The sequence below is a fragment of the Zea mays genome, chromosome 9 (assembly GCF_902167145.1).
Source record: "Zea mays cultivar B73 chromosome 9, Zm-B73-REFERENCE-NAM-5.0, whole genome shotgun sequence".
NCBI lineage: Eukaryota > Viridiplantae > Streptophyta > Magnoliopsida > Poales > Poaceae > Zea > Zea mays.
The window spans coordinates 4,659,080-4,682,491 of record NC_050104.1 but is presented as its reverse complement, the minus strand read 5'-3'; the positions used below and the strand labels follow the sequence as shown (position 1 = coordinate 4,682,491).

General features: G+C 43.6%; 1 pseudogene; it reads left to right on the top strand.

Moving 5' to 3' along the window:
• The first annotated feature begins 2,694 nt into the window (after positions 1-2,694).
• On the top strand, positions 2,695-23,121 carry LOC103639672 (uncharacterized; annotated as a pseudogene).
• Positions 23,122-23,412: the final 291 nt, after the last annotated feature.

Genomic DNA, 23,412 nt, shown 5'->3' with positions numbered 1-23,412 from the left:
CACAAATATTTGAATGATTAATTCATTTCCTATTGTATGAATAAGTGCACCTGTAGTAGTTTTAAATTCCTATAATTTGCAAGCTTCCTTATTTGCTCGATTCTCTAGTTTCTCTATGTTTCTAGCAGTCAGTTTGCCACAACACTTTGTCAAACTGTGTATGTTTACTACACATGCACTTTGTAGTTTATTATCTGTATAGTCTATCTATATTGAACTTTGCAGTTCATTCTATGTAGCACAGTACACATCTGTATTTACTTGTCTTACACCGGATGATGATGGGGTTATGTTATTCCTTCTACCTCTAGGCACTGTAGCTAGTTGTTTCCTAAAATCCTTTTTTGTTTTTTTGCTACCTGCAGCCATCTTATCTCTATATAAAAGATTAATTAAAAATGTTTCTCTAAGACTTTACATAATCCTAGCCTCTTCGTTAGATGATTCTTTCGCTTGTGTCTGTTATATTGGATTAGATGTCAGTTGAAAACAAGCGGCTTGTTAAGCCTTATTTACTTTTACTATAGTAATCCAACATTTTTAGATAGCATATGACAATTTATTGCAATGAATTTTTATTTCTTTTTTTGTCTGTTATAAAGACATTAAGAGTTTAGTTTAATTTATGTTTGCTTTGCAATAGATATATGGAGATAAAGTAATGAAGGATGGTTTTGTAGTATCGTTCATCATAATTAATATTTGTCCTACTGCTTGATTTAAGACAAACAAAGATGGATATGTAACTTTAGCCATGAGCACACTTGTTTGTAACTTTTAAATAAGTTGTTAAATTAAAGATGAGAACTTGTAGACTTTTCTTATTAGCTAATGAATTCTCTTATTAGCTGATTGAAGTCATGCATATTGCAGTATGGACTATTATGTTCAATCAATGACTCTGGTTCAGTTTTAAATATCACATGTATTTTAGTATTCTTTATTTTATGGCTTATCTTTTGATTTTATTTTATTCCTATCAGATTTTGGTACTATACCGTCTTTATTTTAAGTGATTTTTTTATTTTTCATTAATATGTACATATTTATGAAAATCTGTAAGTAAGATAATAAATAGAATTGAGTATACATCATGAAGTAGCATATGAAATACACATTTACTCAATCTGAGGCTCAGCACACTACCTATCTCAATTTCTATGTCACTTTTTATTTCAAACTTTACTATGTAAATAGTGTCGTCTACAATACAAACCAATGTTTTACACGTCTATTTACACGGCCCACTGAAGTTAACCTGATTGCAGCAGGCGGAGTGGAGCTGGGATTGGGTGGGTGACAGATATTAACACAATCCACATGTGGGTTGAACACTTGTGGATGGTAACCGCGTACAGCCAAACGAGTGGCAAGTGAGGCCAAATGAGGCCGAGCAAGCAAATAGCAGCATGTATTCTCGTATGTAGGGAATTTTAGCAAATAATCTTTGTTCTTCACATCTATTCCTACCATCCTATGTCTCAAACTACACCCGCTAAGATCTTCTTTGAGTTGGAGAATAGAACTCTTGATTGTATTGTATAGAGGTGATGGTCACATATATAAACACAGAACCCAAACCCTAATAGGCCAGCAGTCCAACAATGGTGCCCCCCTACACAAATAGTCTAACATCCCTATGCAGTCGCAACAGGGGCACCACACACAATGAGACTGGAGTAGAAGTCGAAGGTAGGAGCCAATGGGTTGATATCCCCCGCAGTCGCAGCGTCGTGAGGGTGCGGATGTTGCGGATAGAGTAGAGACCAGTGTGGACTCTAAGAAGATGATAGCCCCTAGATGCCGAGGTAGCTGAAGTCGAGGTGGTCGTGGTCGGGAGACATGCAACAGTAGCCTGTTCTTTTGGAGGGTCGACGTTCGAGTGTCAATGGTCAGCAGGGCGACACAACAAAAGAGCACAAGTAGGCCAACCTTCTTGCATCTTCGATCGTCCAGACATCAAGGAGCCCCGTCTGGGAGGCCGACAGCAGCGCACACGTCTGCGCTGGTCATGGTGGCCACGCCCACAGCGGAATAAAAGGGGTAACGACGGATCCGGCCGGGAAGGCCATGACAGCGACGGATCTAGCCGGAAAGACGGCGATCCAGCCAAAGGGACGATGGAAGGCCGTGGCAGTAACGGATCCAACTAAGGCGATGAATGGAGGGCGACGGGGCGGGTCTAGCCGGGCAGGGGCCTACACCAGGCCTAGCAGGGGATGAGTGACGCTGATGACAGAAGAAGTGTGAAGGTGCAGTCAGAGGAGCCTGGTCATCGCGGTCATCGACGCATTCCGAGGGTTAGCCCGCTTACGACAGTGGATCAGGGAGGCACTGTGGTGGCGAATCGAGGCAACAGACAGTGTAGGGATGGAGTGGTGTGGATCCGAGAGGAAGGACCTCGTACGGAGATAGCCATGACCGCGTTGGCGCTGACGTTGGGGAGGGGGGCGAGGATGCGCCGAAGAGTGATGGCTCGGTCCGTGCCTCTGCCAAGGGAGGAAGGGGAGGCTCGCCGACCGAGCACAAAGGAGCGTGTCCACCGGATCTAGGCCGCGACCGTGCGGTTGAGGACGGCGGCTATGCCGTAGAGCCTCGGGAAGGAGGGTGGCTCGCAGGGGATCCCCGGTCGGGACAGGGCGAGCTCGCGGTGGTGCCATCACGTGTGCCCCACATGGCCACGGAGGCTGCAGCATGCGCTCCCACGAGGCCGCGACGACTGCTACACGGTGCGGGGCCGCGCTGGTCACAACAGAGGAAGCCGTTATGAGGCTTGACACGTCGCCGGGAGGGAGGGAGTCCGCGCCCATGGAGATAAGGTCGACGGTGGCGCGGATCCATGACGATATGGTAGTGGCGGCGCGGATTCGGGCTGAAGGCTGCTGGAGAGGAGGGCGTAGGGGCGGGAGGTGCTGGCGGTCGGAACCAGTGCATGCTCACCTACTCGCGGTGGCGGCGTGGCCTAGGCCCACATGCTTGCTGGCGGAGCGGGGAAGGGCCAGGGTCGACCGCCGGTTGCGAAGGGAAGATAGGGAGTGTGCCGCCGGGGAAGTCGTTTGTGCTGCAAGGGACGGTGGGGAGGAGGTCGCCAGCATTGGAGCGCCTGATCCATTGGCGCCAACGACGGTGGGAGTGTGTGGAAGGGCCGGCCAAGGGGAGGAAGGGGAGCTCCAGCGGCTGGGGGATAACCGTCCCTAGGAACGACGAACCTCCCGGGGAAGATGATGTGGAGGGCCTGGCGCTTGCTTGCAGTGGTTGGTGGTGGCGGCTGTGGGGTGGGTTAGAACCCTAACCTATTCCTTTGATACCAAGTTGAAGAATAAAACTCTTGATTGTATTGTATAGAGGTGGTGGTTACATATTGAAAGCTCTCTTATGGGTTTTGGTGGTTTGGATGACAACCCAATTAAAGGACTAACAAGTGTGCTAAGTGTTGAACATGTGCTTAATGCAAAGCTAACAGGATTCAACACAAATGAACAAGTGTGATGGTCCGAAGACTGGAATATCTATAGATAATGGACATCACAAGTAAGATGGACATTGCTTAAGTGAGACTCTATGTGCGTAACTCAAAGACAACCAATCAAGCTAAGGATGAAGGCAAGAAGAGCTTCAAGGTACCGAGTGCACATGAGAAGGTTAAGGAGACCGAGGAACCCAAAGACAGAGGTGAAGAAGAAGACTTGCAAAGTCAAGGTTGATCGAGTTAAGAAGAGTTATGGTGCATCAAGGATCACGACACAAGGACATGACTTACAACCAATAAGGTAACATCTATAGTTATGTGGTGTAAGTCATAAGGGTCAAGATCAAGCTCGAGAAGTGAACAAGGTAACTAGAAGGAGGAGTAGTGTCAAAACCAGAACTGGAAACAACCCAAAAGAGCTAAGTTTACTTTGACCTTTAGTTTGGGTTGTTCCTGTGCTTGGATATATTATATGTGACCTTTGCAAGGTGTTGGAGCTTATATGTATTAATCTAGATCAAGTAAAGTTGACTTGATGGTTTTGAAGCTCTGTATAAAGTAGATCAGAAATCCTGGAGTAAAGAGGTATGATCCCAAGACTTAGTCAATTATTTTAGTGGCTAACTATGTGTGTCTAAGTGCTAGGGATCATCCCAAAAGAAGACAAATTGGGGTAAAGAAGTTGCACCAGTCTGGGAGCACCAGACAGTGTCCGGTGCTCAGGCTGGCCCTCGATGAACAGGCCGCTCTCGGGAAGCAGTTGGGGGCACTACGGCTATAAATCAATAGACTGTCTGGTGTGCCAGCCGCATGCCTACCCAGCGGTCGGCCGTGCAATCAGCGCCGGCCACGTCAGCCAAGCCGACGGTCATCAAGTTGCACCAGATTGTTTGATGCGCCACTGGAATGTCCGGTGTGCCAAGTGGCCGAAGGGTGGCAACGGTCGGCTTTGCCAGGAAAGGAAAGAAATCAGCTACTGCTCACTGTCCGGTGTGCACCAGACAGTCAGGTGGACACGCAGACAGGGAAGGCTGATTGCTTACCATTTGAAGAACCAACGGTTAGGGGCTCCCTTGGGGCTATAAAAGGACCCCCTAGGCGTCCATCTATATGTGTGGAATACACCCAAGTGCAACAACACTTTGTAGACTCATTGCAAATCATATTGCTCTCCCTCTTTTGTGTATTTCTCTAGTTTGTGTAGAGGCGCACTTATAAGCCTTTAGAGAGAGGGGAAGTGCTGCTGAGAGCAAGATCAAGATCTTGAGCACTGTTACTCTGCAGGAGTGCTGTCAAGAAGGTTGTAAGCAGCCTTGACAACGTTGTAACAACCATCAACACAATGGAAGGCTCTATCTATCACATCAACAGATTTGAGCACATCGGAGGACGGAGTAGTATACTCCAAGCCAAGGTGTGGCTAACTCCAACGAGGACTAGGCAAGCATTTCATGCTTGGCCGAACCTCGGCATAAATCCTTCTGTCCTGCGTGCTCCGTGCTGTCACTCTTGTCTTGTCTCTATTTCTGTTCTTTATCTCTTGCCTTATTACGGTGTGCACTTCATATACTCTTATCTGTGGTATAAGTTACTGGTGAAGTGCTGAGAGCACCTAGAGGGGGGGTGAATAGGTGATCCTGTAAAATTGAACACTAATAGCCACAAAACTTTGTTATGTAAGTTAGAACGGCTAAGTAGCTTGAAATGAGTTCTTGTGAACACAGATGATCAAAGGTAAAGCACACAAGAGACACACGATTTTTATCCCGTGGTTCGGCCAAGTAACACTTGCCTACTTCCATGTTGTGGCGTCCCAATGGATGAGGGTTTCACTCAACCCCTTTCAAGTGATCCAATGATCAACTTGAATACCACGACTTTTCTTCCTTTTCTCTTTTTCCCGTTTGCGAGGAATCTCCACAAGTTGGAGCCTCTCGCCCTTACAACAAAGATCACAATGAAAACACAAGAGTAAGGTAGGGGAGCAACACACACAAATCCACAGCACACACACGCACACAAGCCAAGACTTGAGCTCAAAATGAAGCACAAAGAGTTCACAACTAGAACGGAGCTCAAATCACTAACACGATCGATCAAGTGCGCGGAGACGGAGTGTGTAAGACTTAGAATGCTTAGGGAATGCTTAGGTGACTCCTCCATGCGCCTAGGGGTCCCTTTTATACCCCCAAGGCAGCTAGGAGCTGTTGGAGGCCAACAAGGAAGGCTATCCTTGCCTTCTGTCGGGTGGCGCACCAGACAGTCCGGTGCACCACCGGACAGCCACTGTTCATGTCCGGTGCGCGATCTATTTCCTATTCTGGCGCAGACGACCGTTGCAGATTCGTGGCAGTTGGCGCACCGGACAGTATGGTGCCCCATACCGACCGTTGGCGCGGGCCATGCGTTTCCCGCGAATTGCGCGGCCGACCGTTGCGCTGGCGGCTGTGGGCTTACCGGACAGTCCGGTGCACCATCGGACAGTCCGGTGAATTATAGCCGTACACCACCGAATTCTCCCGAGAGCGACCTGTTCACCGGAGTTCAGCCTGGTGCTCCGGACACTGTCTGGTGTGCTAGACTGAGTTGGACTTCGGCTGTATACAGCCAAGTCACTTGCAATTCTTTTCTTCTTTTCTTTTCTCTATTTCTAGCACTTAGACAGAATATGTTAGTACTCAAAACAATGTACTAAGTCTAGAAACGTACCTTTTTACATGATTTGCACCTTTTGCTTGTTTGGCACATAATATCTCACTCACTATGTGTTGGACACTTAATCACCAAAATATTATAGAAATGGCCCAAAAGCACATTTCCCTTTCAATCTCCCCCTTTTTGGTGATTTATGCCAACACATCAAAAAGCAATGCAAAACATGCAACATCGATTCAAATTGAAGACCAAATCGTTTTTAATTCTAATTTGGCATATTTGGATCATTCTTTGCCACCACTTGGTTTGTTTTTGCAAATCAAACTCATTTTCCTATCTCTAAGTCAAACACACTTGTTTAGGCACAAGGAGAGATATTCTAATGGAAAAATTGATCAAGTGCCAAAAACTCCCCCTTTTTCTCATAATCATAAAATCTCCCCATAAGAGACCAAATTTTGCAATAGGAGCATTTTGACAAATCAAAAGTTCTAACTCTATTGTTTTCAAAAATTCTCAAGTGGTAGCTGATCCATTTGCTTTGGCCTTAATTTCTCCCCCTTTGGCATCAAGCACCAAAACGGGATCATTTTTGGCCCTTTAACCCCATTGCCTCATCAAAATTGTCAATTAAGAGCAAAAGACAATAAGAGCATAAGATTGAACATGGAGGTGAGTACACTAATACCGGAGTGCAGTGGAAGTCTTTGCATGGTCCAAGGTCACCTTTCCCTTTCAATTCACCATTGAGACTACATCAAGTACACTTAAACACAAAGGTTAGTCTCAAAGGGTCAAGTTGTAGCACTTCTCCCCTAAATATGTGCATTATTCACACATGGACTTGTGAGGTCCGGGGATCCCTTGCACAACTTGAGCACCATAAATAAACAACATATTGCATAAATGTATAAGTAACATGATCTAAGGCATAAAACACATGTATGCTATAGATCAATCCAAGTTACGCGAATCTAAGACATTTAGCTCACTACGCAGCCTGCAAAAGGTTTTCTCATCTAATGGCTTGGTAAAGATATCGGCTAGCTGGTTCTTGGTTCTAATATGGAAAACCTCGATATCTCCCTTTTGCTGGTGGTCTCTCAGAAAGTGGTGCTGGATGTCTATGTGCTTAGTGCGGCTGTGTTCAATAGGATTATCCGCCATGCGGATTGCACTCTCATTGTCACATAGGAGTGGGACTTTGCTCAGATTATAGCCAAAGTCCCAGAGGGTTTGCCTCATCCAAAGTAGTTGCGCGCAACACTGTCCTGCGGCAACATACTCGGCCTCAGCGGTGGATAGGGCAACAGAGGTTTGTTTCTTTGAGCTCCAAGACACCAGGGACCTTCCTAGGAATTGGCACGTCCCTGATGTACTTTTCCTATCAACCTTGCATCCAGCATAATCGGAGTCTGAATATCCAATTAAATCAAAGGTTGACCCCTTTGGATACCAGATCCCGAAGCAAGGCGTAGAAACTAAATATCTAAGAATCTGCTTAACGGCCACAAAGGTGACATTCCCTTGGGTCGGATTGATATCTAGCACACATGCATACGCTAAGCATAATATCCGGTCTACTAGCACATAAATAAAGTAATGACCCTATCATAGACCGATATGCCTTTTGATCAACGGACTTACCTCCTTTGTAGAGGTCGACATGTCTGTCGGTTCCCATCGGTGTCTTCGCAGGCTTGGCGTCCTTCATCCCAAATCGTTTGAGAAGATCTTGAGTGTACTTCATTTGGGAGATGAAGGTGCCGTCCTTGAGTTGCTTCACTTGGAACCCAAGGAAGTAGTTCAACTCGCCCATCATCGACATCTCAAACTTTTGAGTCATCACCCTGCTAAACTCCTCACAAGGCTTTTGGTTAGTAGAACCAAATATTATGTCATCGACATAAATTTGGGACACAAAAAGATCACCATTACAAGTCTTAGTGAAAAGAGTGGGATCGGCTTTCATACCATGCTTTTGAGGCTTGATTAAGTCCATAGAGCGCCTTAGAGAGCATATACACATGGTTGGGGTACCTGTCATCCTCAAAGCCAGGGGGTTGTTCCATGTACACCTCCTCCTTTATTGGCCCGTTGAGGAAAGCACTCTTCACATCCATTTGAAACAACCTGAAAGAATGGTGAGCGGCATAGGCTAATAATATTCTAATAGACTCTAGCCTAGCCACAGGAGCGAAAGTCTCCTCGAAATCCAAACCTGCGACTTGGGCATAGCCTTTTGCCACAAGTCGAGCCTTGTTTCTTGTCACCACCCCATGCTTGTCTTGCTTGTTGCGGAACACCCACTTGGTTCCCACAACATTTTGCTTTGGACGTGGCACCAGGCTCCAAACTTCGTTCCTCTCGAAGTTGTTGAGCTCTTCTTGCATGGCCAACACCCAGTCCGGATCTTGCAAGGCCTCTTCTACCCTGAAATCAATAGAAGATACAAACGAGCAATGCTCACAAAAATTAGCTAATCTTGAGCGAGTAGTTACTCCCTTGCTTATGTCACCCAGAATCTGATCAACGGGGTGATTTCTTTGGATTGTCGCTCGGACTTGAGTTGGAGGGGCCAGTGGTGCTTCTTCCTCCAAATCTTGTTCTTCTTGTGCTCCCCCTTGATCACACGCCTCTCCTTGATGAACCTGTCCATCATCTTGAGTTGGGGGATGCACCATCGTTGAGGAAGAAGGTTGATCTTGCTCTTGCTGTTCCTGTGGTCACACATATCCAATCGGCATGGTGCGTATTGCGGCCGTCGGAACATCATCTTCATCTATATCATCAAGATCAACTTGCTCTCTTGGAGAGCCATTAGTCTCATCAAATACAACGTCGCTAGAGACTTCAACTAAACCCAATCATTTGTTGAAGACTCTATACGCCTTTGTATTTGAGTCATACCCTAGTAAAAACCCTTCTACAGCTTTGGGAGCAAATTTGGAATTTCTACCTTTCTTCACCAAAATGTAGCATTTGCTCCCAAATACACGAAAGTAAGAGACATTGGGTTTGTTACCGGTAAGGAGTTCGTAGGAGGTCTTCTTGAGGAGACGATGCAGATAGAGACAGTTTATGGCGTGGCAAGCTGTGTTCACAACTTCCGACCAAAACCGCTCGGGCGTCTTGAACTCTCCAAGCATCGTCCTCGCCATGTCGATAAGCGTCCTATTCTTCCTCTGTACCACACTGTTTTGTTGTGGTGTGTAGGGAGCGGAGAACTCATGCTTGACACCTTCCTCCTCAAGATACTCCTCAACTTGTAAGTTCTTGAACTCGGACCCGTTGTCGCTCCTTATCTTTTTCACCTTGAGCTCAAACTCGTTTTAAGCCCTCCTTAGAAAGCGCTTGAGGGTCCCTTGGGTTTCTGATTTATCCTGCAAAAAGAACACCCAAGTGAAGCGGGAACAGTCATCTACAATTACAAGACCATACTTACTTCCCCCGATGCTAAGGTAGGCGACGGGTCCGAAGAGGTCCATGTGAAGAAGCTCCAGTGGTCTTGATGTAGTCATCACATTATTGGTGTGATGAGTGCTTCCTACCTGTTTCCCTGTCTGACAAGCTGCACAAGGTCTGTCTTTCTCGAAGCAGACATTGGTTAGTCCTAACACATGTTCTCCCTTTAGAAGCTTATGAAGGTTCTTCATCCCAACATGTGCTAGACGATGATGCCACAGCCAGCCCATGCTAGTCTTAGCTATTAAGCATGCATCTAGATCGACCTCCTCTTTTGAAAAATCAACTAAGTAGAGTTTGCCGTCTAATACACCCTTAAATGCTAATGAACCATCACTCCTAAAGACAGAAACATCAACATTTGTAAACAAGCAATTGTAGCCCATGTGGCATAATTGACTTACAGACAGGAGGTTGTAACCAAGCGACTCTACTAGAAATACGTTTGAAATGGAGTGCTCGTTGGTGATGGCTATCTTGCCCAAGCCTTTGACCTTGCCTTGGTTCCCATCTCCAAAGATAATCGTATCTTGGGAATCCTTGTTCTTGATGTAGGAGGTGAACATCTTCTTATCCCCCGTCATGTGGTTTGTGCATCCGTTGTCGATAATCCAGCTTGAGCCCCCGGATGCATAAACCTGCAAGACAATTTACGCTTGGGTTTTAGGTACCCAACTCTTGTTGGGTCCTACAAGGTTAGTTACAATAGCCTTTGGAACCCAAATACAAGTCTTGTCTCCCTTGCATTTGGATCCCATTTTTCTAGCAACTACTTTTTCATTCTTACATACAAGTGCAAACCAAGTATTGCAAGCATGGTAAATAGCAGAAGTTTCATTACGTACTCTCCTAGGCACATGATGCACAACATGATTTTTCCTAGGCCTACTTCTACCATGCACAAAAGTAGAGCTAGAAGCAAACATAGCATGTGAATTAAATGCATCATAACTCCTATTATAATGAGCATTTCTAGAAAATTTTCTATCATAAATGTAAGCATGATATTTTTGAGAACTACTAGCCATAGGAGCCTTCCCTTTCTCCTTGTTGAGAACGGGAGCCTTTTGGCTTGTTAAGTTATTGGTTTCCTTTTGAAAACCAAGTCCATCCTTAATAGAGGGGTGTCAACCCACAGTGTAGGCATCCCTAGCAAATTTTAATTGATCAAAATTAATTTTGCAAGTCTTAAGTTGAGCATTAAGACTTGCCACCTCATCATTTAATTTGGTAATAGACATAAGGTGTTCATCATAAGCCTCAACATCAAAATCCTTACATCTACTACAAATACTCACATGCTCTACACATGAACTAGATTTATTTGCTTCCTCTAGCTTAACATTTAAATCATCATTTACACTCTTTAAACTAGACACAATTTCATGGCAAGCAGATAATTCAGAAGATAGCATTTCATTCCTTTTAATCTCTAAAGCAAGATATTTTTACACACTAACAAACTTATCATGCTCCTCATATAAAATATCCTCTTGCTTTTCTAGCAATCTATCTTTTTCATTTAAAGCATCAATTAACTCATAAATTTTATCTACTTTAGTTCTATCTAAACGCTTAAATAAATCAATATAATTTACTTCATCATCACTAGAATCATCATCGCTAGAAGTAGTGTACTTAGGGGTATCACGAACACTTACCTTCTTTTCCTTAGCCATGAGGCAAGTATGTCGTTCGTTGGGGAAGAGAGAGGACTTGTTGAAGGCCGAGGCTGCCAGTCCTTCATCGTCGGAGTCGGATGAAGAGCAGTCTGAATCCCATTCCTTGCCAAGGTGAGCCTCACCTTTCGCCTTCCTATAGCTTTTCTTCTTCTCCTTCTTCCCATGTCTTTCTTCCCCCTGGTCATTTTCATTATTGGGACATTGAGCAATAAAATGACCAGTATTACCGCATTTGAAGCAGGAGCGCTTTCCCCTTGTCTTATTCTTGTTGGGGTACTCCTTGCGTCCTTTTAATGCGGTCTTGAAGCGCTTGATGATAAGCGCCATTTCATCTTCATTGAGGCTGGCGGCCTCCACTTGTGCCACCTTGCTTGGTAGCGTCTCCCTGCTGCTGGTTGCTTTGAGGGCAACGGTTTGAGGCTCGTGGACGGTTAGTGGACCGTTTAGAGCATCGTCCACATATCGAGCCTCCTTTACCATCATGCGCCCGCTCATAAACTTCCCAAGAATCTCCTCGGGCGTCATCTTGGTGTACCTGGGATTCTCACGAATAAGGTTGACAAGATGGGGGGTCAATTACGGTAAATGACCTTAGCATTAGTCGGACGACGTCGTGGTCTATCCATCTTGTGCTTCCATAGCTCCTAATCTTGTTGACCAGGGTCTTGAGCCTATTGTATGTTTGAGTTGGCTCCTCTCCCCTGATCATGGCAAACCTCCCCAGCTCGCCTTCCACCTGTTCCATCTTGGTGATCATAGTGGCATCATTTCCCTCATGTGAGATCTTGAGGGTATCCCAGATTTGCTTGGCGTTGTCCAAGCTGCTAACTTTATTGTATTCATCCCTGCAAAGCGAAGCTAACAAGACAATAGTAGCTTGGGCATTCTTATGAATTTGTTCATTAATGAATACAGGGTTATCAGTACTATCAAAATGCATCCCATTTTCCACTATTTCCCAAATGCTAGTATGGAGAGAAAATAGATGACTACGCATTTTATGACTCCAAAATGAGTAGTCCTCTCCATCAAAGTGTGGAGGTTTTCCTAGTGGAATAGAGAGTAGATGTGCATTTGTATTGTACGGCATGCGAGAATAGTCAAAAGAGTAATTTTGATTAACCGTCTTTTTCTTTGAAGAAGAGTCATCATCGTCGTCGTCTCTTGGTGAAGAAGAAGATTCATCGCTGTCGTAGTAGACGATCTTCTTGATGCGTCTCTTCTTCTTCCCGTCCTTCTTCTTGTGACTTGAGCCAGAGTCAGTGGCCTTGTCGTCTCTAGGCTCGTTGAGGAAGGACTCCTTTTCCTTGTCGTTGACCACCATCCCCTTTCCCTTAGGATCCATCTCTTCGGGCGATTAGTCCCTTACGTGAAGAGAACGGCTCTGATACCAATTGAGAGCACCTAAGGGGGGGTGAATAGGTGATCCTGTAAAATTGAACACTAATAGCCACAAAACTTTTTTATGTAAGTTAGAACGGCTAAGTAGCTTGAAATGAGTTCTTGTGAACACAGATGATCAAAGGTAAAGCACACAAGAGACACGCAATTTTTATCCCGTGGTTCGGCCAAGTAACACTTGCCTACTTCCACGTTGTAGCGTCCCAATGGACGAGGGTTGCACTCAACCCCTTTCAAGTGATCCAATGATCAACTTCAATACCACGGCTTTTCTTCCTTTTCTCTTTTTCCCGTTTGCGAGGAATCTCCACAAGTTGGAGTCTCTCGCCCTTACAACAAAGATCACAATGAAAACACAAGAGTAAGGTTGGGGAGCAACACACACAAATCTGCAGCACACACATGCACACAAGCCAAGACTTGAGCTCAAAATGAAGCACAAAGAGTTCACAACTAGAACGGAGCTCAAATCACTAACACGATCAATCAAGTGCGCGGAGACGGAGTGTGTAAGACTTAGAATGCTTAGTGAATGCTTAGGTGACTCGTCCATGCGCCTAGGGGTCCCTTTTATAGCCCAAAGGCAGCTAGGAGCCGTTGGAGGCCAACAAGGAAGGCTATCCTTGCCTTCTGTCGGGTGGCATACCGGACAACCACTGTTCATGTCTGGTGCGTGATCTCCTTCCTATTCTGGCGTAGACAACCGTTGCAGATTCGTGGCAGTTGGCGCATCGGACACTATCCAGTGCACACCGGACAGTCCGGTGCCCCCTGCCGACCGTTGGCGCGGGCCACGCGTCGCCCGGGGATTGCGCGACCGACCGTTGCGCTGGCGGTCGTTGGCTCACTGAACAGTCCGGTGAATTATAGTTGTACGCCGCCAAATTCTCCCGAGAGCGGCCTATTCACCGGAGTTCAGCCTGGTGCACACCGGACAGTCCGGTGTGCCATACTGAGTTGGACTTCGGCTGTATACAGCCAAGTCACTTGCAATTATTTTCTTCTTTTCTTTTCTCTGTTTCTAGCACTTAGACAAAATATGTTAGTACTCAAAACAATGTACTAAGTCTAGAAACGTACCTTGTTACATGATTTGCACCTTTTGCTTGTTTGGCACATAATATCTCACTCACAATGTGTTGGACACTTAATCACCAAAATATTATAGAAATGACCCAAAAGCACATTTCCCTTTCTAGTGCAGGACTCTCTGAGACAGGAATTTCATTTCCGCTGCTACCTACTCGAAGCAATCTTCATTTCGCTGTGATCCAGTCTTCGAGTATAGTAAGGTTTTAAGTTTTACAGTGATAATTATTATTCGCCTATTCACCCCACACTAGGCGACATCTAGATCCTGTTCCCGGGCATAGGGAACTTTCAATTGGTATTGGAGCTAGGCCTCTCCATTGTGGGCTTAGCCGTCCAGAGATGACGATGTCGTCACAAGAGGTAACTGTAGAACTTCTTAATTCTGATGGCTCTAACTATGCATCCTGGTCTTTTCAGTTATACAATGCTTTTAGGAGTTTAGGTCCTGAAGTAGAGCAAATATTTGATGCTAGTATTTTCCCCATTAATATTGATATGAAAAATCCATCTAAGCATGATCTAAGATGTTTGCGTCAAAATTATCAAGAAAATGACATCCTAGTCAATTCTCTTAGCAAAGATGTTTATTTTCTGTCATGGGTAGTAATAGCGATGTACTTGTTGATGCTCATGATCTATAGACTAGAATTAAAGAAAAATATTCTAAGTCCAAATGTACTACTTCTACTCCCTATGTTTCTTGTGGTACTAGCCTTTCGAAGGGAGAAGAAAAACGATGGCAACCAAATGATGGATCCACCTCACCGACAGGTTTGTCTTCCACTAGTTATAAATGTCTTATTGCTAACAATGATAGTGGAGACGAAAGCGATGATGAGGAGGAATATGAGGATGAGTCTTCATCACCACAAGGTACATTTTCCTGTATTGCTTCCACTAACAATAATTACAAGGAAAATGAGACCGACGATGTGGAAGAAGAGGAGATTCGCCGGTTCTACACCCATCTCAACAAAGAAGACAAAGTGCTCTTGGTTAAGCTGTTGAGGAGGAACAAGGAACAAGGCGAGACGCTTCTCAGGCTAGAGAAGACACTCATCAAAACCAACAACAACCTGGAGAAGATGACCAAAGAACATGTGGAGCTAAGGTGCTCTCATGATGATTTGGTCCAACGGTATGAATCTGTTTTATTTGAGCAAAGAAATAATGATGATGTATTATCTTATGTTGCTCAACTTAAAACTGAAAACTCCATGCTTAAGAGTCAAGTAGAAATGATAAACTTAGAAAAACATGCTCTAAGTGAATAGTATGATATGCTATCTTACTCTCGTAATGAATTAGTTGATGACCATATCATGCTTGACATTGCTCATAAGGTAGTAACTACAAGTCTAAATTCATGTGAACCTCATTCTTGCACATGTGATAAATTAGTTAAAGTATTATCATGTGCTGACATCTACTGCCCCAAGAAAGGCCAATCTTTGATTGAGCAACAAGTTGTAGGTTCAAAAAGAAAATTTCTTGGGAACAAGAAAATAAGACAATTGAGGAGAAGACGCCATGCTCGACTTCCTCGAGATATCCATGAACGTGTGGTGAAGAAGCTTGAGATGGGAGAAACCGCAGCAAGTGTCAAACTCCATAAGAAGGAAGTTCCTAATGCAATAAGTGAAGCAATCAACATGTACAAATAAAAAGGTAAAGATTCAATTAGTCATGTTGTTCGCACTGATCATCTCTCTATGTCATCCAAGAGCAAAAAGGGAAGAGGAAAAGGAGATGTTTCAAGTGCAAGGAATTAGGCCACTTCATTGCCTCTTGTCCACACAAAGACAAGGATGAAGGGATGAGGAGATGTTTTGGATGGAATGGTAAGGACCATATGATCACTTCATGTCCGCTCATGAAGAATCAAAGACATGCACCCACCAAGATGACCTTCACTAAGACAAAATACGAACAACAAGCGTCATGTCAGGTTGAGCGACGCTTCTGCTACATATGTGGTGAGCAAGGTCATCTACGTAAGGTATGTAAGAAGGGTAAGGTTCCTTAGCAAGTAAATTTATCTCAATCTTATTCACTTAGGAGACCCAAATCATACACTTGTGCTAGATCAATAATGAGATCACCTAGATCCAGCACGAATGCTATTTGTGTACCCAAGGCAATACTAAATGATCTTTATGGACCCATCCCGAGATGGGTACCAAACTTTGCCAACTAGATCGTGCATGTGCGTTGAGATGGACTGGAGACCTTGGGAGAGCTTAAGACGGTTACTTTGAACTCTATGCTTAAGCTGTCAATTTCAGTGTCAATTTGTTGACCCAAGGTTGAATTATTGTGTACTTCTAATCCTATGTTCATCTCGAGTTATTTGAGTTGTATAGGTCCTTAATCATTGTTGGTGAATCAAGAAAAGGACTTGGATCTGAAATTTGCTCTCCAAAGGACGGTAATATTAAAGAAGGAAGTGCATAAGCAAAAAGAAGCCATGAATTGGTAACAACATGTGATCCCACTTCATACTACCTAGAAGAATGGATGTCAATGCATTCAGGTAAAAGGCAAAGGCATGGAGAATGGAACTATGCAAATTCATTGAATATCTTGAAGTTCCGTAAATTGTGATCATAGTTGTGCTCTTGCATTTCAATTGGTAGTATCTTGGCTTAGGTGCTTTATGCTTTAATATGATGACCCCCTTAAATTGGTGTAACTAAGAAAATTTCTTTGTGATCATGGTGCGCTTAGATATTGGTTTTTGTATGTATGATCTTGTCGTTTTTCAATTGATATATGTGTTGCAATGATCATCATGTGTGAAGCGTGCCTAGGTTGTTTTAAAAATGTTATATATCACGAGGCATGCATTGTTTCCACCAAGCATAAGTTGTATTATGTCATCTATTCAATTGGTATCTTTTTGTGATGCAATTGATATATTATGCCTAGACCAAGGTATGTTGTGATCCCCTCTAGTTCTAAGGGATGCTAGAATGTGCAAGGTGCAAGTCATTCAAATACTTGTTGCATAACTTTAGGGGGGAGCACACATAACTTGTGTCTTTCAAGACTAACTGTTTCTTGAGTGATGCTATATAGTCTCAAGGTGGAAATGGGAAGATGAGCAAGAAATAGAGCAATAAGGACTTGGGTACCTGCACAAGTCGAGTAATTAGTATCTAAAGTTGTGAGTAATTGCGTATTTAAAGATTGCTCTTGCTCTATAATAGTTGGTGATCCTAGATGCTTGTCTTTAAATATCATGGAGCTATGTTGGTGATAATCTTTCATTTGGTAGCCTCGGTAGTGTGCTTCAATTGATATCTTTTGGTGATCACTAGAATAGAAATTTCCTCTTGTGCCACAATACTATAACTTGTTCTAAGTTTGGTGTCTTAGCAACAAGAAAAGATCAGGGTAAAGGATCAGGCACAAGTGTGAAGGAGCTCCATAGAGATAAATCTTTCAAGATGGAAATCTTAAATTGATGACAAAAGGAACTCCGCCTACTAAGATGGAAAGTACACCATCACATGGTAAAGGTACAAAAGGAGGTATTGACCTTTTTGCGTATTTGTACCTTAATTTCCCTCCAATGCTTGTGTAGCATATGTTTAATGTGTAAGGGGGAGTAATGTTAGTGTGTTGCATTTTGCTTGCTTAATACCCTATTGTCCCTTGACATCATCCTATGTTCTTGCTTGAATATGGTTTTGGTGTTTGATGTCAAAGGGGGAGAATTTGTGCATTAAATCTTACCTCGACCTGAGAGAAAAGCTTATCTTAAGGGTGAAGATTAATTTTTTGTGTGCTAAAGGACTCAAAGGGTTTTCCTTGAGTTTCTGTGATCTTAAGGGGAAGAATGTATTAGTTTTATTGATAATGCTTATCATATGCTTCTTGTTGTATTATATGGTAATAATGCATAATTAGTGCTTCCGTTGATATGAATCAATCGGTATCTATTGTGTTAGTTGTTTATCTTGTGATAGATAATCATGTGGTTCTGGTGCTTTAAATTGGTATCTTAAATGTGAATAGTGGTAGGTTGATATTCCAGTGGTGTATCTATTTAATTGGTGTTTAACTCTGATTCCATGCATTTGTGTGTCATACACATCACAGTTTGATTCTTGACACAATGCATCCCACGGGTGCTAAGGTGTAGTAATGCTTCGCAATTAGCCTAAGTATGTGCAATTTGGCATATAAGGCCAAAGTTGAGATTTCAATGTAAGCACATATTTAGGGGTAGCATTCTATAACTTAGAATTCAAAAAGATGTGCTTTAAATCTTATTCTTGTGTAAGCTTTAATTGTGTTGCCATCAATCACCAAAAAGGGAGAGATTGAAAGCTCTCTTGTGGGTTTTGGTGGTTTGGATGACAACCCAATTAAAGGACTAACAGGTGTGCTAAGTGTTGAACATGTGCTTAATGCAAAGCTCACAGGGTTCAACACAAATGAACAAGTGTGATGGTCTAAAGACTGGAATATCTATAGATAATGGACATCACAAGTAAGATAGACATTGCTTAAGTGAGACTCGGTGTGCGTAACTCAGAGACAACCGATAAAGCCAAAGATGGAGGCAAGAAGAGCTTTGATGTACCGAGTGCACAGGAGAAGGTCAAGGAGACCGAGGAACCCAAAGCCAGAGGTGAAGAAGAAGACTTGGAAAGTCAAGGTTGATCGAGTTAAGAAGAGTTATGGTGCATCAAGGATCACTACATAAGGACATGACTTACAACCAATGAGGTAACATATACAGTTATGTAGTGTAAGTCATAAGGCATAAGATCAAGCTCGAGAAGTGAAGAGGTCACTAGAAGGAGGAGCAGTGTCAAAACAAGAACTGGAAGCAGCCCAAAAGAGCTAAGTTTACTTTGACCTTTAGTTCGGGTTGTTCCTGTGTTTGGATATGTTCTATGTGACCTTTTCAAGGTGTTGGAGCTTATGTGTATTAATCTGGATCAAGTCAAGTTGACTTGATGGTTCTGAAGCTCTATCTAAAGTAGATCAGAAATCCTAGAGTAAAGAGGTATGATCCCAAGACTTAGTCAAATGTTTTAGTGGCTAACTGTGTGTGTCTAATTGCTAGGGATCATCCCAAAAGAAGACAAATTGGAGTAAAGAAGTTGCACCAGTCTGGGAGCACCGGACTGTCCGGTGTGCACCGAACAGTGTCCGGTGCCCAGGGTGGCCCTCGGTGAAGAGGACGCTCTCGGGAAGCAGTTGGGGGCGCTGCGGCTAATAAATCACCGGACTGCCGGTGTGCACCAGACTATCCGGTGCGCCAGCCGCACACTTGCCCAACGGTCGGTCGCGCAATCAGCGCCGGCCACGTCAGCCAAGCCAACGGTCATCAAGTCGCACCGGACTGTCTCGTACGCCACCGGACTGTCACATGCGTCACCGGACTGTCCGACGTGCCAAGTGGCCGAAGGGTGGCAACGGTCGGCTTCGTCGGGAAAGGAAGGAAATCAGCTACTGCTCATTGTCCGGTGTGCACTGGACAATCCAGTGCACACGCAGACAGGGAAGGTTGATTGCTTCCCATTTGAAGAACCAACGGCTAGGGGCTCCCTTGGGGCTACAAAAGGACCCCTTAGGCATCAATCTACATGTGTGGAACACTCCCAAGTGCAGCAACACTTTGTAGACTCATTGCAAATCATATTGCCCTCCCTCTATTGTGTATTTCTCTCTAGTTTGTGTAGAGGCGCACTTATAAGTCATTAGAGAGAGGGGAAGTGTTGCTGAGAGCAAGATCAAGATCTTGAGCACCGTTACTCTGCCGGAGTGCTGTCAAGAAGGTTGTAAGCAGCCGCGGTAACGTTGTTACAACCATCAACATATTGAAAGGCTCTATCTGTCACATTGACATATTTGAGCACATCGGAGGACGGAGTAAGATACTCCAAGCCAAGGTGTGGCTAACTCCAACGAGGACTAGGCAAGCATTTCAGGCTTGGCCGAACCTCGGTATAAATCCTTGTGTCCTGCGCGCTCCGTGCTGTGACTCTTATCTTGTCTCTGTTTCTGTTCTTTGTCTCTTGCCTTATTACGGTGTGCACTTCATATACTCTTATCTGTGGTATAAGTTACTTGTGAAGTGTAGGACTCTCTGAGACAAGAATTTCATTTCCGCTGCCACCTACTCGAAGCAATCTTCATTCCGTCGTGATCCAGTCTTCGACTAGAGTAAGGTTTTAAGTTCTACAGTGATAATTATTATTCGTCTATTCACCTCCCTCTAGGCAACATCCAGATTATGTTCCTGGGCATAGGGAACTTTCACATATATAGACACAAAACCATAACCTTAATGGACCGGTAGCTCAATAGTGGTACCGACCTACACACAGTCTAACACTTTGGATTGAAGGAGGATTCCGGAGAACCGTTGATTCCACTTGGCATCATGCTTAGCAAACCACTTCGATATCTCATTGAGGATGGTTTTAGGCTCATGGATCACTGGCGCCTGGGCGCCTGGCGGCGTTGGCAACCAATCAAGTGAAGTTAAGTGACCATTGTTGAAGGAGGAAGATCCACATCGACACAAATCGAACCATCAGGAAATGAAATTGTGGAACGTGAAACCTGAAACCGCAGCTCATTGATCGACTTCAGATTAGACTAACCAGTGGAATATGTGGACACATGATTGGTGTATCCAGTGGCGGACCCAGGATTTGAAGACAGCCTAGGCGAAATTACACTGCTATACTCTACGCCTGTGCCTAGACCATTTGCTGCTCTGCTTGCTTGCTTGTGGATATGATGTTTACTTGCTTCTGTCCATTGTCGCAGCCGAGGCAGCCCAGGCCACCGCCTATGGTGCCTGGGCGGTAAGTCCGCCAGTGGGTGTATCGTGCAACAAACGAATCTGATACCACCTGACGCCGTAGAGTATCTATCGGGTCATGACATCACGAGCAGAGGAAAACAAAAAATTTATAGAGATTCGGACTGCTGAGCATGTGATACCCTACGACTGGTTCCCTTGCCTAAAATCATCAATGTGCCTACACGATTGCCACACTGCCTTGAAAGGAGGTTGCTTGTCTCTAACAGGCCAAGCCAAGGTAGAAATGACACAACGCTGATTCCAATAGTAGACCTTCAGCATAGGATGCCTGTAATGTAGTATTTGTATCGCTTGTTTAGTAGTAATGCTATTCACGGCTGTGCTCCACATCAGCTTGCTGCATGCTCAGTTATATTGATATAAATGTGAGTTTTTGCAACATACTCCCTCCCTTCTTTTTTATTTATCGTGTTTTAGTTAAAAAATAAACTAGCGAGCGAGCGACAAATATTCGATAACGGAGGTAGTAACATATTTCCATAACCATTAGGACTTGTTCGGTTGCGTCTGGACCAATTTAGATTAGAGGAGATTAAATACCCCTTAGTCAAAACTAAATAGAAGTGGATTTAATCTCTGTCAATCCCTGGGTGAGAACAAAGTTTGTAGCTTCGATGTCCAAGTATTACAACATTACAATGAGCAAAGGTCAACAAAACTCATCGCTAAGTACCACATAATGAAATTAGTGCTACATAAATTAGATGTATTGTAGACACCAGACGAAGCAATGGTTTATCCAAACTTTAACAAATAATGCAATATATTTCGTAATCTGTTTGTGAGAAAGCGTGAAAAGAGCCAAGAGACTTGAATTTAAGGCTTCAACAATTATAATTATACGAATTCAACATACTAATTCGAATTAGCCAATAAATTGGCTATCATCTTTTGAATATAAATTATTGCAATATTCAAATTGCAATATCAATGAATTGCACAAATGCAATATTCAATAAGTAAAAAACAATACTCTGAAATAACCTACTCAAAAAAAGATATTATTAAACACTAATAAGAAAATAAGATTAGATTTCTATTCATCTTAATGTTTCTTATTATTATATATGCCCCTTTGTTTAGGGGATTCTATGTCTAATTATTCAAAAAAATGGATTGATTGATACGAGTTGATTTTCTGTTACGATGGATGGAAGAAAGAATGGATAGTCCAAAAAGTCCACAAACAGAGCAATCCACAAAAGCTGCAATTGGCACAAGGGGGATACTGACATGGCACACTAATGTGCAGCAGCTTATCGTTTACTATTCGTTTGGCGTCAGTCTTTGTGCTATTCCAATGAAATACAATGTCACAGGAACAGCTACGATCTATGGACAGGTCACCAGGAGAACTAGTCCTGGCCGACTGCCTCACCACCGGGAGCACTTGCCACCGCACTACATGTGCATCTGCAAGTTCACCTTTTTTTTGGGGAACAGAGCAGGACTGCAAATCACCTTTGAAAAAACCACAAGGGTTAAGATTACCGCCTAACCTATTTCCGACTTCATCAACACAAGTAACTTGCTCGCGCCTCGCCGGACTCTTTGACCGTTGCATTTACATAGTCGACAGAACGTTTGTTGTAGACATGTAGAGCAAGCAATATATGTGGATATATACATATAGAACTGAACAACTGCGGTAGTAGAAGATCTCAGTCTACAGATGTAGAGCATGAGCAGACTAAATGCCATATTACAATGGTGATGTTTGTGGAGAGCAGAGTGGATATTAGGAACATACATACATACATATCTCTTGCATAGCCCCTGCTCTTCAACGACGATTACATTTTTAGGCAGCACATGAATATTGTATTTTCAACAATGCGAACATGTAGAACCACTGGCACAGCATCCGTGCGTCGAACAGTTGCCACCCAATAATATGCTTTTACAGAGAAGCATGAGCAGCACTACAGAACTGTTTGTAGAAATGTGAATAAGTCCTGTACGAGTTCCACAAGGAATTCCATTTTGTTCAGCAAAATTGTGGGTGGTGCAAGGTAATTTCCACCTCCACCAATTGTTGCAGGTGAGGATCACTTTAACAACTGTTTTGAGCATGGTGGACTGTTCAGCACCAAGCTGCTGCATAGACGGATGGAGAAAACAGCAGAAACACTGGGTTTGATGGTGTCACAATGGATAGTGCTGAGCTCCTAAACATTGCTCTGGATGAGTACATGAAAAACCTGATTAGGTCATCTGTTGAGTTAGTAGGAGGTAGTGTTCTGAAAGATGCAAGGAAAGGGACACCACCACAGAAGCATCATGCTTATGGAAAGCGGATTAATGGTGTCTGGCTGCCAAACAATGTTCATATGCAATCAGGTAGTGGACCATCAGGAACCATGAATGAGATTGGAAGTAACCAATTGATCCCCACTAGTGATTTTAAGGTAGCCATGCAGCTAAACCCTCAACATCTTGGGGAAAACTGCCCAATCCTTCTAGAGAAGATATGTTTATGTTCTTCAGAGGAAAATGATTCATAGATGGTGCTTTTTTACCTCAAATTAAAGTTTTGTAGCAATGTGATCCTTGGTGCCCATCCGATGTATATTTGAGCTGGAAGTGGCAAGATTGCAGGCACAACACAAAATATGCACATGCGGGATCAAGGCAGAATTCTGATTCCGCGTTGTAAGAATTGTAGTGAAAGAAAGACATTCTTTTTTTCTTGATAAACCATGCCCAAATAAAGGAAAGCATCTCCTGGCCATGCAATTTAGGCCTCATTAGCGCTTACTAGGTGGATTGTGTTATATCCAAAAGTCTCAACTTCT